At 44.2% G+C, this 23,233-nt stretch overlaps 2 long non-coding RNA genes across 6 annotated transcripts in view; both read left to right on the forward strand.

The window, feature by feature from the left end:
- The window catches only part of LOC311113203, a 49,006-nt gene that overhangs the window by 10,516 nt on the left and 15,257 nt on the right, over positions 1 to 23,233 (forward strand). The window lies entirely within an intron of this gene.
- LOC311113205 lies at positions 527 to 6,485 on the forward strand. Of its 3 annotated transcripts, XR_014610984.1 has the most exons (14): positions 527 to 652; positions 1,143 to 1,185; positions 1,562 to 1,655; positions 1,924 to 1,971; positions 2,297 to 2,339; positions 2,689 to 2,738; positions 3,016 to 3,069; positions 3,431 to 3,479; positions 3,955 to 3,991; positions 4,236 to 4,294; positions 4,483 to 4,546; positions 5,153 to 5,205; positions 5,591 to 5,633; positions 6,348 to 6,485. It is a non-coding gene; the product is annotated as an uncharacterized lncRNA (long non-coding RNA). The 3 variants fall into 3 exon arrangements; XR_014610985.1 differs by lacking the exon at positions 527 to 652 and having other exon boundaries at positions 728 to 1,185; XR_014610986.1 differs by lacking the exons at positions 527 to 652; positions 3,016 to 3,069 and having other exon boundaries at positions 728 to 1,185.

Raw genomic sequence — 23,233 nt, forward strand, 5'->3', positions numbered from 1 at the left:
TGGGGATGTTGATGTTGAAGTTTCAATGAGCAAGGCAGAGGCAAAAAGACATGCAGAGATGGCAGGAGCAGTGGAATAGAGATAATAAGGGAAAGCATTTATTTCAAGTACAGAGGAAAGTCGGGGAGGGGAGGATGGCAGGAAGGGACAGAAGAGAGGAGGCTATTTTTTACAAGATTAAGGGTGGGACACAGCCAGTTGAATAAGACATAAAATGTGATAGGAACGCATCCAACAGGAAAGTGTGATTATTGTCAGGAAACAGAGACCGTGGAGCATGTATTGCTACAGTGTGGTCAGTATCAAAGGGAAAGAGAGAGGATGAGATCTAGTATGGGGAGAAGGGGATAGAGGAAATTGGTTTAAAGAGTATATTGAGTAGAACGTCATTAGATATAATCTCAAATATTTTGTTATCTTTTTAAGAGCAACGGGGCTGGCAGGTAGGATTTCGTTTCTCCCTGTCTCTGGCCCACACTCCAGTACAGTAGGTGGCGATAATGCGCCATAACGTTGGATGCCAACCGCCGATAAACCCAACCGAAGAAGAAGAAGAAGAAGAAGAAGAGCGTTTTTGTGGCTCGTCCTGTGTAAACTTGTTCATTTTCTCCTTTCAAGATGCGGACGTCTCGGGAGAGAATGTGCCGCTCGGGTAAGCTGCTGACATGGTACAATGACTCACTCTGCGGCAATAAAATGATGCAAGCGAACGTTAGTTTAATAACTGGCTAGCTTGGTGGTGTTCATTAGCGACTAGCTAACCACGTGTCATGTTGGTGTTAGCTAGTAGGCTAGCTTGCCAGTTAGTAGAAGTAAGTACACCATTATTCATAGTAAACCCAACGTTAGAGGTCTGTGCTACGGTGATGATAAAATGAACTCTCTCTTACCGAATCAGCCTTTGAAGAAGACACTTCTTTACCAGATTCTGAGTAGCATTTGGCCCCTGTTTCGACCCGTTGATTCCCATACTGGTACCCTGTTCTCAATAGTGCAGTACTTATTAACATGGCTCTGGTCCAAAGTAGTACACTGTATTGGAAATACGGTGCCATTTGCGACGCTACCAATATCGTGTTCTATATGCCTGCATGTTGCCTATTTAAAAATGGAACTCCCTAACTTTTCCCCCTGATCAACAGAAATGCAGGACAGATGCCAGGGAAGTCCAGAACACATTGACATGTGAGTGCATTGACTTACCACCGGGAACATTGGCTGTGCACTGCTACTCTGCCAAAATCTCAGTCTCTCTTTAAGGTGAAGGGCTGTGTCCTGCTACTCAGCCCTTCACCTTAAAGAGAGACTTTGAGATTTTGGCAGAGGCCTTACTCTATTTCCCAAGTCAGTGGATACAATTTGTGTCCAGTATGAGCGACTTTAAAGGTAGTTTCGTAAGCAAATGTTAACCAGCTTAAGCACAATTAAGAAGTGTATGACTATCAGCTAGAACATGTCAATAGACTGCCAGTCATTGTGTTGACATTGGCTGCTTAACTACCTTTAACCTACCTCGTACTGGACACTGTAAGTCACTAATGTAGATGTGTCCTTTGCTTAGGTCTGTGTTGCTTGAAACATGACTTTGTGACTTCAAGGCATCTGAACAGAATCTCCACTTCGAGTTCCATTCCGGAATAGGAATGCGTGTGCTGGTGAGTTCCATTTTGAGTTTGTTCACTGGTGTTCATGATAGTTCCAATGGCACTAAATCTGCTATATGGTGCACTGCTTTTGACCATAAACCGGGGTAGTAGTGCACTATATATGACTCTCTCTGCCCTTTAAATGATGATCGATTGACAAGCATATGTCTGATTGTTTTGTGAAGCTACTCTTTGTTCTGATCGGCTCGATTTAGGAACATTCTAGCCTCATAGAAGCCAAACTATAACTAACATTATTTTGTGATTCCTTCTGTAGGATACCTGATTCCAGACCATGACACTGATGTGCTTTCTGAAAATTCAGGTTTGTGAAATGTTAAGTCACTGGCTACATTTGAAATGTTACCCCATCTCCCTTAATGCACATTGAAGGGTATTGGGTGGGACTTTGGATGCAGACTCTTTCACTAGCCCCTTTTGGTTGGCCGACTATTCAAGATGGCCGCTTGGAATTACTGTTTAGTTGCCATGGCTACCGGTACATGCTACAGTCCCAATGATGACAAACTTAGCTCACTTTGAACCGATGTGAAACGACATGAACTACTGAGTGACTGTAGCTAATGCAGCAGCTTTATGTTTTTAAATTGTTTACAACCAAACAGTAACTTTATTTTCTTAATTAACAGACATGGGGGTAAAGTTCCTGAGGGATTAACACTACCTTCACTGGTGAGTTCTTAATCCAAAACTCCAACTGAATTCTCCACTATGTGTAGGATTGGTCTTCCACCAGTACAGTGGTTGAATCCCAAATGGCACCCTATTCCTTGTGCACTACTTTTGACCATGGCCATTCTGTCTCGTCAAAAGTAGTGCACTGCGTAAGGACTGGGGTGCCATTTGGGCCTAGTGTTGAACCAGTCACTTTAACACGCTGCAGTCCCAATGATGACAAACTTAGCTCACTTTGAACCGATGTGAAACGACATGAACTACTGAGTGGACTGTAGCTAATGCAGCAGTAATGTTTGATTTCTTAAGCATCGTACTAATAAAATCTATGCCTTTCATTCTACAGGGTTTGCGCTCTGTGGTCAGTGGAATTGCAACATGGACTCAAACGCACTGGTAAGTTGCGGTTCTAAAACGGTCTCAAATGGCTCCCTCTATAGTACACTACTTTTGATAGCGCTTTAAGGGCCCTGGTCAAAAGTAGTGCACTAAAGGGAAGTCTTTCCCAGAATAACAATCGTTCTCTGCGACCACATGATGATAAACCTTTTTGGAATCTCGTTCGTCTGAATTCCTGTTGATGTTAAATGACCTGACACCCTGCAGCGTAGTAAAGAACGCTTGCTTGACTGTTGTTGCAGTCTAGTTACACGTCCTCCATTTTGTTTTACAGTTGACTGTCCTGAAACAAGATGGCTGGTGTTCTGGGCTGCTCTAAGCTATGCATGTAAGGAGCCCTCCAGTCTAAATTGATATTTTAATACCAGTGTCTTAACTTGTCCTAAAGTGGTAGTTTCAATGTGTAGTTTGTCCTTTTTAAATGTAGTATTAGTATGTACACAACTTTTTTTTAACTTAGCTGAACGCAACACCTTTGTAGTTTGAGTTATCTTGTCCCTCTGCTGAACATGATGAATATTCTCTTTGGAATCTCGTTCGTCTGAACTCCTGTTGAGAAAAGGAATAGCTGACTTCAGCAGAGGACTACGTAACCCTGTCATAAGGGCTACATGTGTTACGGCTAACACCTTCCTTGTACCTATCTGGTCCTCAGAAAGACATTAACCTGACGCGTTTTGTCTTGGTAGGTTTCCTCTGTATGTGGCTGGGCAGGGAGCCATGATGCCAACTAGACAGGTGAGTTTTGGTTAATATGAGGATGTTCAGTGACTGACTAGAGATGCGATGTCATGGGAAATGAATCTTAACCAGAGCCTTAGCCACGAGCTATTACCACCAGCCTAGTGTTAAAACTCACTGCAAACAAGTGTTGACGTTTGGTAGTCATGGTGACTCTGGCTCCTGGTGATGACACCCGCACGCGTCTTACGCCCTGCGTCAACGACAGAACCTGCAAAGGTGGACCCACTGGCGTTGCCAGGGCAACAAGGGGACGGCTCGTTGGGGTTACCAACTGTCTGATGGGACCAGAGACAAAATGCATAAAATGGCTGTTAGCTCTGCATTGTTTATCTAAAATGGCCGCCATTTTGGTTTCAGTAGATGCAGAGTAATTCATGAAACGCTAGTAGCAGCACAAATCACTGGGGTGGATGGGCTAGTCGGACGTAGTGGGTTTATTTCTCCCTAACCTGTTTCTGTTATTTTACAGTACCATCAATGCAGTTGAAGCAGGATGGAGTCTGAAGGTTAGTATTCTAACGTCCAAGTAACTCCATTCTTGACCTGATGTAGTACAGGGTCTTTGTCAGCACTTTCCCATATTTAGTCTCTCAGGGTGATAGTGCTGCTCTGGGATCAGTTCCCTTTTTATTTTAGATTATATTACCTCCCTGGTCTGATGTAACAATCAGTTTCCCCCCCTCTGATCTATCAGACAATAAAGCAGTCTTTAATGTACTGCTGGTCATGTTTATTCCTTCTCCCCTTCAGGACCTGACGGTGGTACCAGGCTGGTCACTAGAAGACACTTGTTACTGCACTACCTCAAGGTGTGTATGATTTGACCTAACTTCTGTGCTTTTTTTTATAATGTAGAAGTGATGATTTCCTATTACCGCCCCAGTCTGATGTTAAGCTGACTGATTGGTTATCGAACTGATCTATAGAGATGGGGGGGCAACTTTGATGTACTGCTGTTTTTAGCGCATTAATTTAGATTTAAAATCTCCTCTTCCAGGTCCTAACTGTTGTACTAGACTGGCCACTAGAAGGAAACTCTTTGCTGTGAAATGAAGTCAAAGGTGTGTAATTTAAGTTATTAGGTGTGGAAGTGTAGCACAACCAGCTGGCAGATGGTGCCGTTTCATTTGTCATCTGCGTCCAACTGCAATCAATGCTACTTCCTGACGTTCAGCCAATAAGGTTGCAGCAGTCTCTGGCTGAAGGCAAGGCGCAACATGAGTAGTTAGCATTAGCCAGTCTAGCGTGGTGGAAAAACGTATTAAGACTACGCATGTTTGGATGCCAGGGGACAAACTGAATAATAGATGTCAATGGAATAATGGTGCTGTCTGCCTGCTGGTTTGGGCTAGTAGAAGTGATGATTTCCTATTACCGCCCCAGTCTGATGTAAAACTGACTGATTGGTTACCGAACTGATCTACACTACAGCAGTGTTTCCTGGTCCTGGGGACCCCGAGGAGTGCACATGGCTCTTGTCCTAGTTCTACACACCTGACTCAAATAACCACATGTTTGAGTTGGATCAGGTGTGTAGTGCTAGGGCAAAAACAAATGTTGACCGCTTTGGGTCCCCAGGGTTAGAATTCCACTGCTGTAGACTGATCCCATGTCTGACTACTAGTTGGTTAAATGTCACTTCATGCTCTCCTACTTTGTCCCTCTAGTGTTCTGCTCCCCCCACCTGGTTGAGGTCCTAGTGTCTGCAGTCTATGGAAAGGTGGGTGACTTGTTTTGACCGTATCTCAAACCACCTTCCACATGAAGCATTCTGGAATGTTGTATATGATGAATCCTTTTGCAGGACACAGTCAGGTGACAATCCAGTCCAGTGCTCTTGGGCTGGATAAGGTCTCGTCTCCCATCGGCCCTCCTGTGGGTTGGGCAGGCACTGACAAGCCTGTCTGGTTGCAGGGGTAAGGTGGGCTGCCTGCCTGGAGGGAGGGTGTCTGGGTGGGGGGCTTGACCCCGGACCCTGGACCACTGGCTGGATGCTGCAATGACTGAAAAAAAAAAGCTGATCTCGTTTCAGAATGCTCTGCATGTAGTCTAGTTATCTAAGATTGGGATTATTTGGTTTTCAAACTGTTCTGTTTTTTTTCTAGCTCGTTGGCTGTTGATGTGTTGCTGTCCTGGTGGAGTGGGAAGGTGTGTACTGGTTCCAGTTTTATAATGCACTCAGTATAGAGAACACATTCCTAATATTGAGTTTGCCCTCAACAGCCTCAATTTGTCAGGGCATGGACTCTACAAGGTGTCGAAAGCGTTCCACAGGGATGCTGGCCCATGACACAACTGTGGGTCGAAGTTGGCTGGATATCCTTTGGGTGGTGGACCATTCTTGATACACGCTAGAAACTGTTGAGCTTGACAAACCTAAAAGTGTTGCAGTTGACACAAACCGGTGTGCCTGGCACCTACCGTACCCCGTTCAAATGCTCTTTTGTCTTCTCCATTCACCCTCTGAATGGCGCAAATAAACAATCCATGTCTCTTCATCTCTAATTGATGTTTAACAAGAGACATCAATGGGGAAGCTTTCGCCCTGTCAGTCTGTCATGGCAAGAGCAGGTGTTTGCTGTTTTGTACACTGTCTATGTATTATAATGGAAAGGGGGCCCAACTTAATATTAGGAAGAAGTTCTTAATGTACGCTACTGTTGCATGGTCCTCTTGGACGTCCCACTGAACCATGCAATGTGTTCCACACCACATACTCTGACGTGATGAGTTCTCATTACCGCCCCAGTCTGATGTAAAGCTGACTGATTGGTTACCCCTCTGATCAAGTCATCTCATAGCTTGTTTCCTTGTCCCTACAGTGTCACCAGGATTTAATTCTCACCCTATTTTCCCCTCTAGTGCTCGTGTTGTACACCGGCTCGCACTCCTGTTTGGGCAGCAAGGAAGTGGGACAGTCTCGTTGGAACTGGGAAAACCAGGCCAAGTCAATTCAACCCCTGACTGTGTTTTGCTGAATAAATAAATCTACAAATGTGATGCTTTTTTTCTTTCTTTCTTGGCAGTAGTATATCAGATTTGGCCATTTTGAATGAGCCATTTGGTGTGCTGAATTCAATACTGAACAATGACATTTCCTGTCATCTCAAATCTTTACACATTTATTCTAAGTGGTTCTAAAGCAGATGTGACCGTTTTCACTGGCTATAGAAAGCAGACTTATTTTCCTTATTTGAAGCCATTGATGTGTTTTTGAAAGGGTGTTATTGTAGGCAGCATGTTCAGGCTCCAACGCCAGGCAGGGTCAGTGTATAGATAATATATGGCATAACGGTTAATTTATGCTGCAATCCATACTGCCAATAATGGTGGATGAGGTGTTCGCTCAGGCGCTTTTCCATGTTGGGGGAAAAAGGTATGTTACGGTATATTTAACTGGGTGGATCACATTGACATCAATGCTATAGTTTGCCAGCTTGTACAAGCTCTGAGTTCAGCTTCAAAGGCGCTGCATTTACGGTGGTGTGGCCTCTGCTGAAGTCTGGGCATTCATACTACAATCGCGGAGCCATGCAGAGTTGTTGTCAAGGAAGTGAGTTTGGGTTTATATAGAATCAGATCAATGCGGCTCTGTATGAGCCCTCCGAATTGTTACACAATTTGAGACGCACAGTGATGCGGTGGGGAGCTCAATTTGGGCTCTGACCACTACACGTTAATTTAGCGTTTGTTCTGACTGCACTACTTCCAAGGTATACAATGTTGGTTACAGAGATGAAATGACTTGTTTTTGGGGTCTGTTTCCTGGACACAGATTGAGCCTAATCCTGGACTGCATTTACATTAGAATTAACATACTGTACAGTTAATATTGTTTAGTGCTGGGTTTGGTCTGCGTTCTAACGGCACCGATAACATTTTCGGATCAAGAATAAATTACCTTTTAGATTACACATTTTCTGAAATGGTAAACCTGACCATTATAGCATGTGCTTTTATTACAAATACTTAAATTAAATGGTGTAAGCTGATTTTAGAAAAATAAACAATATTTAAGCCTGCGTTTACCACAGACCTTGTTCAGTGTTGATCTGAACACTCAATTTTCCCATAGGATTTGTCCATCGAACCATGGCGGAGTTTGTGCCTACAAAAAGATACCATTACTATTGCTCTCTATAGCAGCTGGGTCTAGTCTACCGAGTTAATTGAATACAAAAAAAAAACCCAGCGAGTTGTTTTCCTCTTTAAGGTATACCTGGAATAGTAAAAAAAAGTAATCCTTCTACCCACAGAGGGGGCCCCCATTAAAAAATAAAAATGGGGTGGTTGTCCCACTGGCTATCATAAATTGAATGCACTAATTTGTAAATCGCTCTGGATAAGAGCGTCTGCTAAATGACGTAAACGTAGTCTCGCTTCCTCTTCCGTCTCAAACCTCATCAGCGCGCACTTTCTACATCTATCCTCTTCTAATTGCACTTCAGTTCTGTATGCAATAGTAGGATAGAATACCTGTATGTCTCTTGTGGTGAATTGGGCTAGTGCAGCAAAACACCACAGTCCTATAATCTGGGCCATAGTGGTTCGGCAAAGATTGATCAGGAATTAAGATTATTAGTGTATGGGACAATATATATAAAAAAGCATGTGTCATGTGAATTTTTATCTCTAATTCAACCTAAGCTTGAATCATTACCAGAGGTTGTAAAGCTCTGGTTTTAATCATCAATGATTCAAGGTCCACAATCCACAAGTAATTATCAGTACATTTTATTTAAGGAGAGCTCTGCTCAAAAACACAAATATCCTGTTTTTTATACTCCTTGACAAACAAAGACACTATGCTCCTCCCACCTTTCTTAAACAGTTCCCGCCTTCCCCCTTGAATGGTTAGTAACGCCCCCTCTGTTAGTGGGTTGACACTACATGATAATTCATAAACATTTATACTGTGTTTGGGGTGAAATTCTTTAGTCATTATTTTTAATACACAAATTCATCTATCAATCCACCCTTTTGACTAAATGGTTTCATCTTCAGGATAAATGTATTTACAAACATGTTTAATCTCAGAGATCAGTTCTATTTATCTACATCCAATCATAGGTCTTCTTTTTAGGATTTTCCCTATGACCTTCATACATCAGAACCAATAAACGTTTCATCCAATTGCGGTCTTTCAGGGTCAAAGTCGTCGTTATCCCCCAAGCCTGGAGGATCGTATTTCCCGCTCTCCTGGTCAGAGTCCGGAGTCGGTCCATCTCTTATCATTTGGTGAGATACTGCATTCACCAACGCCTTGCTCACCAATCCTCGGACATAGGGACTGCCCCTAAGATGGTTGCTGCTATGGTTTTCCATTTACCAAACATGGTATCAAACCATCCTGTCCAAGATGTACTAATTCCTGAGTTTTCAGCCCATTCTTTACTTAGCGCAGTTAATCCTGCAAGAGCTCTGGTCTCCGTCCCCTCCGGTGCGGTGTTGTTAGGGATAAATGTGCAACAATGGCCCCCCACCATTTTACAGACTCCACCCCTTTCTGCCAGCAACATATCCAGAGCTAACCGATTTTCCCAGGTCATAAGTGAGGTGGCCGATAATTGCTCGGAGATCCCCTTTACTGCATCTCTAGTCTGGTTAATAAATCGTTGTTGGTTGTAATAGATATAATTAATCCAATCCACATTTTTGTTTATTGTCACCCACCAGAAAAATGTTGTGGTGAACCCCTCCCATATTTGATTCATAGCTTTGTATTAGTCTGGAACACCCCTGGGGATGCCTATACCATCTATCCAAATTGGGCTATTTCCTTCCTGACCTATGTTTCTCCTCCTCCTGATTATTCTTCCTGTCACTGGTCTTTGATGACTAATTCTTACAGGCTGGACCAACAACACTGGTGCACAAGTACCCACCCATCCCTCTGGTAATGTCTGCCGAATACTCCCTTTTTTAGTGCATGCCCACCACACATCAGTCAGAGGGATGGTTAGGTTCCTAATTTTTTTCCTTCCTTCCTTATCTAAATCAGTCACATTAATTATCTCCTTACAGCCATCAAAATCACCCAAGTTACGGGTGCCATTTCTATGTCTGTAACACTGGTATTCGCCAGGAGTTAAAGTGAATCTAGGTGGGCTGGCCGAGTATGTCAATTTTGCCAGCCCAATCCCTGTGCAATTGGGCTCTTTTTGATTGGACCCCAGGTCTAATACACAGGGAAACATTGCCTTTGGCATTGGGGCGGTCAACATTGTCGGTCGCCCAATGGAGCATGCATAACAATTGGTCTCCCCCAAGGCCCTAGCGGTGTATTTCATCCATTTTAACCAGAGATTCTCATCAGGGACCCCCTCCACTTCCCCATTGTTCCATTCTTGGAGGAGAAAATCTTTCATAGTGGACGGGTTAGTCGAATTGACTCCGTCATCCCTTGACTGATCTACTCGGTCTATTGTCATCAATGGATTAATGCCAGTACCTGCTCCCTCTATCTCTTTTGACTCCATTAAATATAATCTTAGACAAGTATCCCGTCCGTATACGTCCGCGCAAGCCCAGTAAGTTCTTTTCATGTCCTCTTTAGTGACCGTTACTATCGTTACTACCATCTCCGTGGGGATGTCGTTATACCTTCTTATCCTCCATCTGGACGTCCAGCCCCCCCCGTCTCATATCTCCTTCCCCCAGTATGTCTAAATACCTGAGCCCAGGAACAATCCGCTGAGGGGGCTGAACATAAATACAACGGGATCTTATAATCCCATGTTGCTTGCTTATCCGCTCTGATAAGATCCCTAATCATAATTTTGAATCTTACTCCCCACCCTTCTCTGACTCCTATTTTGTAGATCACTCGCCCTTGATGGTCAGTATGTCGGGTCGCTTTCCCTTTATTTCTTAATAATGGTAAGGCCATAGCGTAATTGGTGCGAGGTGGTGGTGGATTTTGACCTACCACGACTATTGCCGAGACTATGATGCAGCTCAGGGTCACCCATATTCCCAAAAACCCCCAACCCTCTCCTGTCTTGAGTCCTTCTGCTCGGTACCACCCCATACTCACACCCTAGTAACACACTACAGTGATGATAGGTCTGGGTAGGAGATCTTCGTTGACAGAGATGACCCCCGCACCCTGTGGCGCAGTTCCGCTCGTCAACTCTGCGTGTGCTAAGCGGTGCTTGTATGTGGTCCTACCTTCTTGCAGTGGGTAACATGGACCCAGGTTCCTCTCTCTGCTATTCTAATGGCCAAGGCGTTGACCAACATAACCTGATAGGGCCCTTCCCAACAGGCCTGCTTCCAGTTTTCCTTCTAGTGACTGGATGCTCACCAGTCACCTGGTTAGATAGTGGGTCACCTTCTCCTTTAGTTCACCTGTGGGGCACAAAACCTCTGACATACGGGTGTGGTTAATAAACTATCTTCACACATGTTCAGATTAATGTAACAATTTCTGACTGCATTCTCTTTTTAGACTATCTAAAAAATGTTTTTTTTTTTTTTAAGTATTTTGTCCTCTCCTTCGTATCTTATCTAATACAATTAGCCTCTTCCCCCCTCTTGACACATAGTTCTGCTTATGTGTCAATTTTTTCCACCTTCCTAAACATTCCCTTAGGTTATTTATCAACCAATTGCCATGCCTTTCATTTTTGAGATTCTTTTTTGCTTCTTTATTGCTCCTCCCACTTCCTTTGTCTTTATGGCGGCTAAATTCGACTTTCATTCAGTTCAGAATCAATTAGTAATCCAATCAAACAATCTCTTATCTTGTAAAAACACTTATGTTTAGTTCAACCTCTGTTCTACCCCGGCTCTCCCGGGCTTGACCTGAAGACTGATTGTTGGACATGACAAGTCCATTTTTTAGGTCACTTAAGTATTCTGCCTAGCAACAAAGAATAAAAACCTCTATGTTCGTGATTAACCCAGTTATCTCTAATAGCCTACCAAAAAAAACCCATCATCTTTAAACCACGACCAATGTCAGCCCTCTTTACTCTCTACCATTTTGGGTAACATCCCTGATATATTTATTAAAAGCTAAGACTGTTTGGGAAGAGAGCAACAACATAACCTGTTCTTCCTCCTCAGAGTTCCAAATGATTTTACCATGGGCTGCCATTGCCTTCCCATAGATAAGATCACTTAATTACCCGTATGCAGTACATAATGACGACCCAAGCTTTTTTTTCTAGTCCTTATCTACCTGACCCTATTGCTAAATCAATGATCTAGGCAATAGTTGTCTCGCCTTAGATTGTACATTCTTCTGATTACTGCAGCTTATTCCATGAATTTAGTTTCAAATATCACCCAATAAACCGTTCCATCCCACAGCATAGTAAACACCACCTATGAACTGTTGAAAATTCCCTAAATTCAACATAACAACCCTTTATAAACATCATGCTGGGTGTGTTTTTATTTTATTTGAAAAACCCAATTGAAAAATAACAATCAAAGATAGTTAGGCTCAACTTAATTTGGTAGCTCCCTCTTATGACCTAAATATGCCTAACTTCATAAAATCCCTCAAAATTCCTCGAGTATACAATGATTATTTAATTGATTACTCTAAATCTGCTACATGTGATCTCATTCAAATGATCCATTATCAATTATTTGATCCACCCCCTAGTAAAATCTCTCTCAGCCTGCTTGTTTTTCAAACCTAAACAGTTTCCTTCTCTCTTTTTCTTTTATTCTCTCCCTCTCTAACTTCCTCTGTCTCTCTAAGTCTGTCTCTGCCTCTCCTTTTTCCCGCCAACCAGAGCCACAAATCATTCTCCTTGTCCTCAACTCAACCCTCACAGCTTTATCGCTACTTCCCTCCTATCATTACTGAATCAATGATAATACATTTACATTCTAGTCACCCAGCAGACGCTCCTATCCAGAGCAACCTAGTGAATACATTTTTATTATTTTAATCTTTTTTTTTTTTTTTTTTACTGGCCTCCCCCCGTGGGAATCGAACCCATAACCCTGGCGTTGCAAACACCATGCTCTATCAACTGAGCTCCATCCTTGCCGGCCATTTTCCCCCCTACCCTGGACGACGCTGGGCCAATTGTGCGCCGCCCATGAGTCTCCCGGTCGCTGTCGGCTGCGACAGAACCTGGATCCGAACCAGGATCTCTAGTAGCACAGTTAGCCCTGCGATGCAGTGCCTTAGACCACTGCCCACTCAGGATAATAATAACTGCAATAACTATCAATAATAATTATAATAACTATTACGAATTATATTGTCCTTTTTCTGATGTTCTAATTGTAGTCTATCACCTTAGTTCAAAATATAAAGTTATTCACAACAAATCCAGAACCCACCACATGCTGGCGCCATTCCCCCAGCACAACAGCCAATGCCACCTAACCAAAATAAATTATCGTTTTAAAATCGTCCAATTATTCTGTATTTTCCCGCTAACCCACCTCAGCTCGCTATTCAATATCTTTAACAGTTTTCTCTGATTCGGCCCCAATCAACAAAACAAATGCTTGATATTGTTTATCAGCATACACTTAATGATGTTCCTACCATCTGAACTATACTGTCTCTCACCCTCCCCTTGCTCCTTCGGGGAGAGCGCATGGTAACCTTATAACATGTTTTCATAGACTTTAGAATACTACTAGTTATCTTATGCAACTTTTAATACACGTAAAAACTCTCTCTCCACCCATTCTCTATTGAATAAGTGCGTCTTCCTAGTTACCCCATAACCACGCCTCAAATCTTTTATTCAGCATTTAACCAACCAAATACTAAGTAGTATCCGGTTATCATTTATACCCGCCGTTGAATTTCCTCATACACACATTTTACCTTCTGCCATTCAAATGCCCAACACGACAGAATAGTTCCATGCAAACCTCTATTGGCTCTTCAAGTCGCTCCGGATTAGAGGGTCTGCCAACTGACCAAAAACGCAAATATTCTCCACCTTCTCACCCATTACGTACGTCTACGTTTGAGTGCAAAAGTCCAGACACATGCATAATAATATGCCATCTAGCAGACGCTTCCATCCAAAGCGACCTACAGTCATGCGTGCATACATTTTTTTATTATGGGTGGTCCCGGTGATCGAACCCACTACCTTGGCGTTACAAGCGCTGTGCTCTACTAGCTGAGCTACAGAGGACCACATCGTTGGACTTTATAGGTACCTCTCAAATAATCGCTTTGTGGTGTTTTTAGCCAATTCTTAATTGACACTAATCATTTTTTCAAACATCTTACCCGTTCAACCAAAAATATTGACTGTCATCCTCCTTTTCCCCTGTAGTCACGATGGTTAAATATTCCTTTGTCCCCGTTAAAGCATTTTCGCGCTTAAAAAAAACACACTCGCTGTCTCTAGCCCCTCCTTTCGCTGTTCTTTGAAATTAGTTCCAGTCTACATGCATCTGTTTGATCATAAATTCTAATTTTTCTACTTCGAGATGCCCAATAACTTCATACCTCTTCTCCCAAATGGATCCATAAAACATATTTCTTTCATCTCCTGTTAATTCTCGGACTTGTTTAGAAGATGTCTTTCCCATGGCGGAACAATAAGAAATCCCTCCCCCCCTTTTTGTTTTTTAAATAATTCACTCCCGAATTATTTTCGTAGGAGCTAATCTCTTAGTGCGCCTCTTGCTTTTGTAATTACCCTTTTAAAATTATTTAACCCCTAACCCAGAGTTTCTATTTAAAACTCCGGTTTCATGAAAAGAGTAAGTTACCCAATTTTTCTCACGCGACTTATTTTTTCCTCCACCCCTGAAATAATGATCACGTCTCCCGAGGGATTAAGTCTCACCACATACGACCTTATCATCTGATAAACTTGTTTGCAAAGTTCTAACAAATGCCCAGTCGCATATAGAACTCCCGACATATCCCTCTCATACGATGATAATTATTTCCCTGTTTATACTGAACATTGCAATTCGTACAATGACAATATTAACTTAGTTTACATTTGTGATTGCAATTCACTACCATGTCATTTCGGACTAGTTTTTTTTTGTAATAGCTATTTACCTCTAGGATCAATTGCGGACCCTCCCTGTCGTAATAATTATTACCTTCTTTGACTTTGGTAACTAAGTTCAACTCATTTTACCAAAATCCATGAATAAAAATTACTGACCTTTTCCTTGCAGTCTGGATTAAAATGCTTTTTCAAACTTGTTAACGTCTTTATCGTTCATAAAGAGTAATCACCGGCCTGTTTATTAACCTTAACGTGGAAGGCCAGGACTCTCTCACGGATGCGATCACCCGGCCGTGCACGGATTTCGGTGTCTCTAGAACGATAAAGATGTATTAAGCTCCGCTTCGAAGGACCAATCTGTCATGTGAATTTTTATCTCTAATTCAACCTAAGCTTGAATCTTTACCAGAGGTTGTAAAGCTCTGGTTTTAATCATCAATGATTGAAGGTCCACAATCCACAAGTAATTATCAGCAAATTTTATTTAAGGAGAGCTCTGCTCAAAAACACAAATATCCTGTTTTTTATACTCCTTGACAAACAAAGACACTATGCTCCTCCCACCTTTCTTAAACAGTTCCCGCCTTCCCCCTTGAATGGTTAGTAACGCCCCCTCTGTTAGTGGGTTGACACTACATGATAATTCTAACATTTATACTGTGTTTGGGGTGAAATTCTTTAGTCAATATTTTTAATACACAAATTCATCTATCAGTATGATTGGTATAAAATGCCTTTTATCACTCAGATGGATGGGATTTTCTGTGGCATTAAAAAGGTCTCAGTCTGACTTTGGACATGCCAAATAACCTTTCACCTGACTGCTGCTGCATGCTTTCCTTAAAGGAAAGGGCCACCTAAAACCTATATTTTGGTATTGGCAAAATGCATCATATGGGGGTGATTTCTGTATTTTGAAAGTGACATGTCTTGAGAACTTGATTGCTTACAAGGTTCATGCGAGTGACTGACTGCACAAAGGAGTAAACCCCATACCCTCATAAGCAATGTGGCAGTACACCCAGAACATTGCTCTGGGAACTAGGAGTGATACAATAGCTCCGTTTCAAGGTAGGAAGCCTTGTGTGGTATAAATCAGTCATATACAGGAACCAACTATGCTTATAACTTTTTTGCGTAGCAGTATAGAAGGACTGAAAGGGAACCTCTTTAGAGTTTGTATTGAGTTTGTGAACCTCTCCACGCATTAAATATTACTTCATTTACTTTTGAGTTTGAGTCCTTAGTGGTGAATTTACACGACAATTCCAACATTGGACTAATTAAGCAAATACCAAAATAGTTGTTGGATGGAGTTTCTTTAACTGGTTTCTAGAACTCCCTGGAAAACTGTATTTTATGGTACTATTCTGCAGTGATGAAATGAAAACCTTTTCAAGACATGAAGTCAAACAGTTACACACTAACCATGGTGGGGTGTGAATTTAATAAATCGTTACACACCAACACTAACCATGGTGGGGTGAGTGAATTGAATAACAGATACATTGAAGTGAGGCACTGGTTGGCAGACAACCAACCAACCACTGTAAACAGTTCTAACTCAGTATGATGGTACTGTCTAGTAGCATCCTAACAGATCTGAGAGGTGGACTACAAAGCAGGATCAATGAGTTAGTCAGCAAATTTTGATAAACAACCCTAAATAACTTGATTTGAGTTGATTCAAAACGCTGAACTTAGACGTGCGTTTTACTTGTAGAGTAAATTAGACCACGCCCATTTCAAGCTTACCGGTATCTTTCTAAAAATGTTCTCCTGCTTTGTAGGATCCCTCTGTTTGTGATGTCATCCCTCTGTTTGTGATGTCATCCCACTCCTTGTTGTTTGGCATGACAAGCAGTGCAGTGGCATGATGGCACAAACTGGTACCCAGACTGGCCTACTAGTGTTTCTCAACCTTTTTCTAATTAGGGACAGGAAAGCTATGTTTTGTGCGATTGTTATTATTGTTTGAGGTGACTACCAGAACATGTGAAGCTTGGATATGTGAGGTATGCGGTGAGAGCATTTGTGTCCAAACCATTACAGTGTGGAGATTGTAAAGGATATGGTCATGTGTCAAATGTTTGCAGACGAGAGAAGTTTGATATTGTAGAATCTGCGAATGGAAAATGTTGCAACTGTGGTGGGGATCATACTCCGCACTTCCTTGAGTGCCCTGTTAGGGTGAAGGAGGTCGAGGTGTCAAGGGTCAGGGCTGCGCAGCGGATCTCCTATGTGGAGGCGGTGAAGAGAGTCGAAGGGGAAAGAGGCAACAGTGTTGAAGATATGGCGGTGAATGCATTGAAACCAGTTGCTAGTGTTTTAAGTCAATCGGGTGATCTGGATACACTCATTGTGAAGAAGGTGGATTTTGTGGCATTTCTAGCCACAGTGATTAATTGTACAGCACAAGTGTCCAAGAAATAGTCCGGGTAGCCATTTGATTAGATGTTCGGGAGTCTTATGGCTTGGGGGTAGAAGCTGTTAAGAAGCCTTTTGGACCTAGACTTGGCGCTCAGGTACCGCTAGCCGTGCGGTAGAAGAGCAAACAGTCTATGACTAGGGTGGCTGGAGTCTTTGAAACATTTTAGGGCCTTCCTCTTTATTTTTTTATTTATTTTATTTCACCTTTATTTAACCAGGTAAGCCAGTTGAGAACAAGTTCTCATTTACAACTGCGACCTGGCCAAGATAAAGATAAAGATACATTCCTGGTATAGAGGTCCTGGATGGCAGGAAGCTTGGCCCCAGTGATGTACTGGGCCGTACGCACTACCCTCTGTAGTGCCTTGCGGTCAGAGGCTGAGCAGTTGCCATACCAGGCAGTGATGCAACCAGTCAGGATGCTCTCAATGGTGCAGCTGTAGAACTTTTTGAGGATCTGAGGACCCATGCCAAATCTTTTCATTCTCCCGATGGGCAATAGGCTTTGTCGTGCCCTCTTCACGACTTTCTAGGTGTGTTTGGACCATGATAGTTTGTTGGTGATGTGGACACCAAGGAACTTGAAGCTCTCAACCTGTTCCACTACAGCCCCGTCGATGAGAATGCAAACAAGACAGAGTAGTTATTTGCTCTGATTCATGTGCAGTGTTAATGAGTCTCCAGTCCTTTAGCTCACGTAGCAGACAATACCTGCTTTATGAGGTGCTACAAACCCATGGCAGTATTAAACAGATGGGTATACAGATAAGATTTAGTTGGGTCCCAGCCCATGTGGGGGTGGAGGGGAACGAGGCAGTAGATGAACAGGCTAAACAAGCACTTAGTAGTGGGGATGTTGATGTTGAAGTTTCAATGAGCAAGGCAGAGGCAAAAAGACATGCAGAGATGGCAGGAGCAGTGGAATAGAGATTATAAGGGAAAGCATTTATTTCAAGTACAGAGGAAAGTCGGGAGGGGAGGATGGCAGGAAGGGACAGAAGAGAGGAGGCAATTTTTTACAATATTAAGGGTGGGACACAGCCAGTTGGATAAGACATTAAATGTGATAGGAAAGTGTTAGAAATTGCGTAATTCAAATCTGGTATTGGAATAAGAATCAAGAGATCTTCAATCCAAGCTAAATTTATTATATGCAAAATGTATGTATGATAAATATGTAGGTTCGTATACGGGCTCACTGAAATACCACGCAGGGCAGACAGAGAACTAATCCATTGTTACAGGTTCTTCCTCAAATACTCTGACAGAGAGAGATAGTTCCCACCTCTCTGCTGGCCAATCAGAGTAGAGACTGAGCGTGGTTTAGACTTACTCAGCCAATCCGTTGGCGCACGGGCTGGTCCCAATCCCTTGGCGCTCCATTTGTTGCACACTGTTGCCAGGCATAAGTTTATCATAACAACCTGTGGAGTTAGCACTTTTTTTGCAGTACCCATGTCCTTGGACGGTTCACAGATCACAAAGAAGCAGTGTAGTCCTTATCTCATCTTACCCCCTAACGTTCCACACATGAATCACAGCCTGTTATGTGAAACAATTTATATCAGTATAGTACAAACCTATGCTTATCATTAATGCATTCCTTCTAAGCTATTCATTCACATACAAATCCAATTATTAGAAAATAGAACCCCACAATCCCCCTTTTCACACCCACTGGGTGTGAACCCAAAATAAGAAAACACAGAGAATCTGTGATCTGTGTAATGATACTGAAAAATAAAAACCCTCAGTCCTTCCATCTACACCCAACTTGCAAACGGTTGGCTACAAGCCACCCAGGAATCCTTTACCTTCACATAAGGAAAGACAAACATTCACAATGGTTAACTTGATTAATAAAGCATAAAACACAGGATTAATAGAACACAAAACATAAGATTATTAAAACATAAAACACAAACAGGGAAGTACATTTTGGCCCCCTTTAGACACCCTCTAGAGTGTCACTCCACCAAGCCTGGTAGGTCATATCCTTCATTCCTTAGGTCGGAGTCCGGGATTGGGCCGTATCTCACCATCTGTTGGGAAACCACCTTCTACATCTCCTTTTCTCACCTACCCTCAGACACAGGAAATAAGACAACATCCACAAAGAACAAGTATACCCATAGAAGCTATAACTTTACCCAGAATAGTTACAACAATGTTATGATTTAACTGGATTAGAACCCAAATGCAGACAAGTACACCAAGCCAGAGAAGATTTAACAGGTTTATTACAATGTTCAATAGTCCAGGTTTCCAATCATAGGGGAAGAGCAAGTCCAGGTTACAGGGAGGGTAACAGATCCAGGTCAGGGCAGGTGTGGTACCGTAATGTCCTAGTGTCCGTGGTGAGTCCAAAAGAGAGGTCCGGTAGTGGAGAGCAGGATGGTGGTGGCAGGAGTGAAGCGGAGGCAGGAGTCAGGTTCCAAATATCTGTGGCACAGGAGAAAAAGTAAATAGACAGGCCAAAAACACAAAGAGCGAAAACAAACAGGTTGAGTCGGCAGCGAGACTAACATGGTCGTCTTGACTATGATCTGACGATGAGTGGTAAGTTTGACCGGGTCTTAAAGGCTGAGGTGATTATGGTGAATGAGCTGCAGCTGGAACCCTGACTCCCGCACACCAGACTTCACTCCTGCAATCAAGGACAGACAGAGGGGAGGGAGAGAGCAGAGAGAGAGCTACCTAGCAGCAGTAGGCCTAACAGTACCCCCCCCTCTACGGACGCCACCTGGCGGCCGACGGGGTTTATCGGGATGTAACCTATGAAACTCTCGGACCAGAGCAGGATCCACAATGAAGCTCCTGGGCACCCAGGAACGTTCCTCAGGACCATAACCCTCCCAATCCACCAGGTACTGGAAACCACGACCCCGGCGGCGAACATCCAGAAGTCGCCGGACAGTGTAGACCGGACCCCCACCCACGATCCTGGGCGGAGGAGGGGGACGGGCGGGCACAGAGGGCTAACCGACACAGGCTTAATCTGGGAAACATGAAAGGTGGAATGAACCCGTAGGGAGGCAGGAAGCTGTAGCTTAACCGCGCAGGGGTTAACAATAGACAGTATCTTGAACGGTCCTATAAAACGAGGCGCCATCTTCTTAGACTCCACTTTCAATGGAAGGTCACGTGACTTAAGCCATACCTCTTGACCAGGAGAGTAACCGGGAGCCTGGGACCGGTGACGGTTGGCTTGCCTCTGCATGTACGCCGAAGCTCGGGACAGAGCTACCCTGGCCTTCCTCCAGACCTTGAAGCAGCGGCGCATGTGGGACTGCACCGAGGGTACTGCCAGTTCCCTCTCTTGAGAAGGGAACAGGGGAGGTTGATAACCCAGAGCACACAGAAAAGGAGACAAACCAGAGGAAGCGTTAGTCAAGGTGTTATGAGCATATTCCACCCAGGGGAGCATGGAGCTCCATGACCCAGGGTTAGACCCTGTGACACAGCGGAGAGCGGTCTCCATCTCCTGGTTCGCGCTCTCGGCTTGCCCGTTGGTCTGGGGGTGATATCCAGAGGACAGGCTGGATGTGATGCCCAAAGCTTTACAGAAAGCTTTCCACACCTGGGAGACAAACTGGGGACCCCTGTCAGAGACAATATCCGTGGGTAGACCATGAGAGCGGAACACAACATGTTCAACCAAAATATCAGCCGTCTCTCTGGCAGTGGGCAGTTTAGGTAGGGCCAAAAAATGAGCGAACTTAGAAAAACGATCAATCACCGTAAGAATGACAGTCTTTCCAGACGAGGGGGGAAGTCCAGTCACAAAATCCATAGCGATGTGCGACCAGGGCCGGCTGGGTATAGGTAGAGGTCGTAGATGACCAGCGCTGGCCTGGGTGGAGTTCTTACTTCGTGCACATACCGTACAAGCAGCAATGAAGGCTCGAGTGTCCGCCTCCATCGTGGCCCACCAGAACTTCCGTCGCACAATGTCAAGGGTCCGCGAAACTCCAGGGTGACAGGTAAGGGGAGACGAGTGAGCCCACTGAAGTACCTGGGAGCGAACAGACTCAGGGACAAACATCCTGTTAGGAGGACCCCTCCCAGGGTCAGCTTGATGATGTTGAGCCTGTCTAACAATCCCTTCGATGTCACATGTGATGGCCGCAATACTGCAGGTAGGAGGCAAAATGGGTTCAGGGTTACTACCAGTATCAACAGCCGAATGAACACGAGACAGGGCGTCAGGCTTGACGTTGCGTGACCCAGGACGGTAAGACAGAGAAAAATTGAATCTCCCAAAAAATAGTGCCCACCTGGCTTGACGGGGGTTGAGCTGCTTCGCTGACTGGAGGTAAGCCAGATTCTTATGATCCGTCCAAACGATGAAGGGTTGTTCCGCCCCCTCCAACCAATGTCGCCACTCCTCGAGAGCCAGCTTAACGGCGAGCAGTTCACGATTGCCAACATCATAATTCCTCTCTGCCTGAGAAAGTTTCCTTGAGAGAAAAGCACAGGGATGCAGTTTGTTATCTTCAGGAGAATGTTGTGACAACACCACACCTACCCCAGTGTCGGATGCATCCAACTCCACGACAAACTGGCGATCGGGGTCCGGCTGCATCAGAATGGGAGCCGAGGCGAAGCGATGTTTCAGTTCTTCGAACGCTGATTCGGCCCCTTCATTCCAAGCGAACGGTCGTGAGATGGAGGTGAGAGCGGTGAGTGGCGCCGCAATGCGGCTGTAGTCCTTGATGAACCTCCTATAGAAGTTCGCAAACCCCAGGAATCGTTGAAGTTGTTTGCGGGTGGAGGGGGCTGGCCAGTCCGTGACAGCAGAGATCTTAGCTGGGTCCATCCGCAACTCCCCCTGAGCTATGATGTAACCCAAAAAAGAGGTCTCAGACACATGAAATTCAAATTTCTCCATCTTCACAAACAGTTTGTTCTCCAACAACCTTTGCAACACCTGGCGCACATGCAGTTCATGTTCCTGGGAGGACTCTGAGAAAATCAAGATATCATCCAGATAGACAAAAACAAACCGATTCAACATGTCCCGAAGGACATCATTGACTAGTGCCTGAAAAACAGCAGGGGCATTGGATAACCCAAAAGGCATAACCAGATACTCAAAATGTCCCAAGGGTGTGTTGAAGGCAGTCTTCCATTCATCACCTTTATGAATGCGCACCAGGTGATACGCATTTTGTAGATCCAGTTTCGTAAAGATGGTAGCACCATGAAGGAGGGGAAAAGCAGAATTAATCAAAGGCAGAGAATACTTGTTCTTAATGATGATGTTGTTAAGTCCACGGTAATCAATACAGGGTCTGAGGGTCTTATCCTTCTTAGCAACAAAAAAGAATCCCGCTCCTACAGGTGACGAGGAAGGACGAATAATACCTGCCGCCAAGGAGTCCCGAATGTAGTTCTCCATAGCCTCCGTCTCCGGGCGGGAGAGATTGTACAGGCGACTGCTGGGGAGCGGGGCTCCTGGCTGGAGGTCAATGGCGCAGTCGTAAGGCCGGTGAGGAGGAAGAGAAGTAGCTCTGTGTTTGCAGAAAACGGATGCCAGGTCATGATACACGTCAGGGACAGCAGAAAGATCCATGGACTCCAGTGGAGGTTGAGGCACAGTACTGGCAGGAGTCTGAGCAGAACACAAACAATTCACATGACAAAATGTGCTCCATGAAACAATTCTACCTGTCACCCAATCAATGTGTGGATTGTGTCTTATGAGCCAGGGGATACCAAGGACCAGGGGGATCTGTGGGCAGTCGATAATATGGAATTGAATGTTCTCCTGATGATTTCCCGACACTCTAAGACAAACAGGAACAGTCTGATGGGTAATACGGGTCAACAATTGTCCATTTAGACCCTTACCCTGCAGCGGACAGTCCATAGGAACAGTCTCCAAATCCATTTGTTGAGCCAACTCTCTATCCAAAAAGCTTTCGTCGGCACCAGAGTCAACCAGCGCACTAACAGAGAAATTCTGGGACTGCCACTGGAGGGATGCCTGGAGCAGAATGCGGGGAGAAGAGGAAGAATCCGCTGCTCGGCTCACCAAAACTTCTCCCATTAATGATGAGCCGGCCCTTTTCCCGGACGAACTGGGCAGGAAGGAACGAAATGACCAGCTTCTCCACAATACAGGCAGACCCGAGCCTGAATACGTCGTGCACGCTCCTCTGAGGACAACCGTGCACGACCCACCTCCATGGCTTCGGGTTCAGTGCTCCTCGTATCGACTCGGGAAGACACGGCTTTCTCCGTAGGGAAGATGCGGGGAGGAGTTTGTTGACGACAGACAGGTTGCTTGGAACTAACACTCCTCTCCCGGCGGCGCTCCCGAATCCGATTATCCAACCTGATGGTGAG

Source organism: Coregonus lavaretus (assembly GCF_964263955.1).
Source record: "Coregonus lavaretus genome assembly, chromosome: 39".
Lineage (NCBI taxonomy): Eukaryota > Metazoa > Chordata > Actinopteri > Salmoniformes > Salmonidae > Coregonus > Coregonus lavaretus.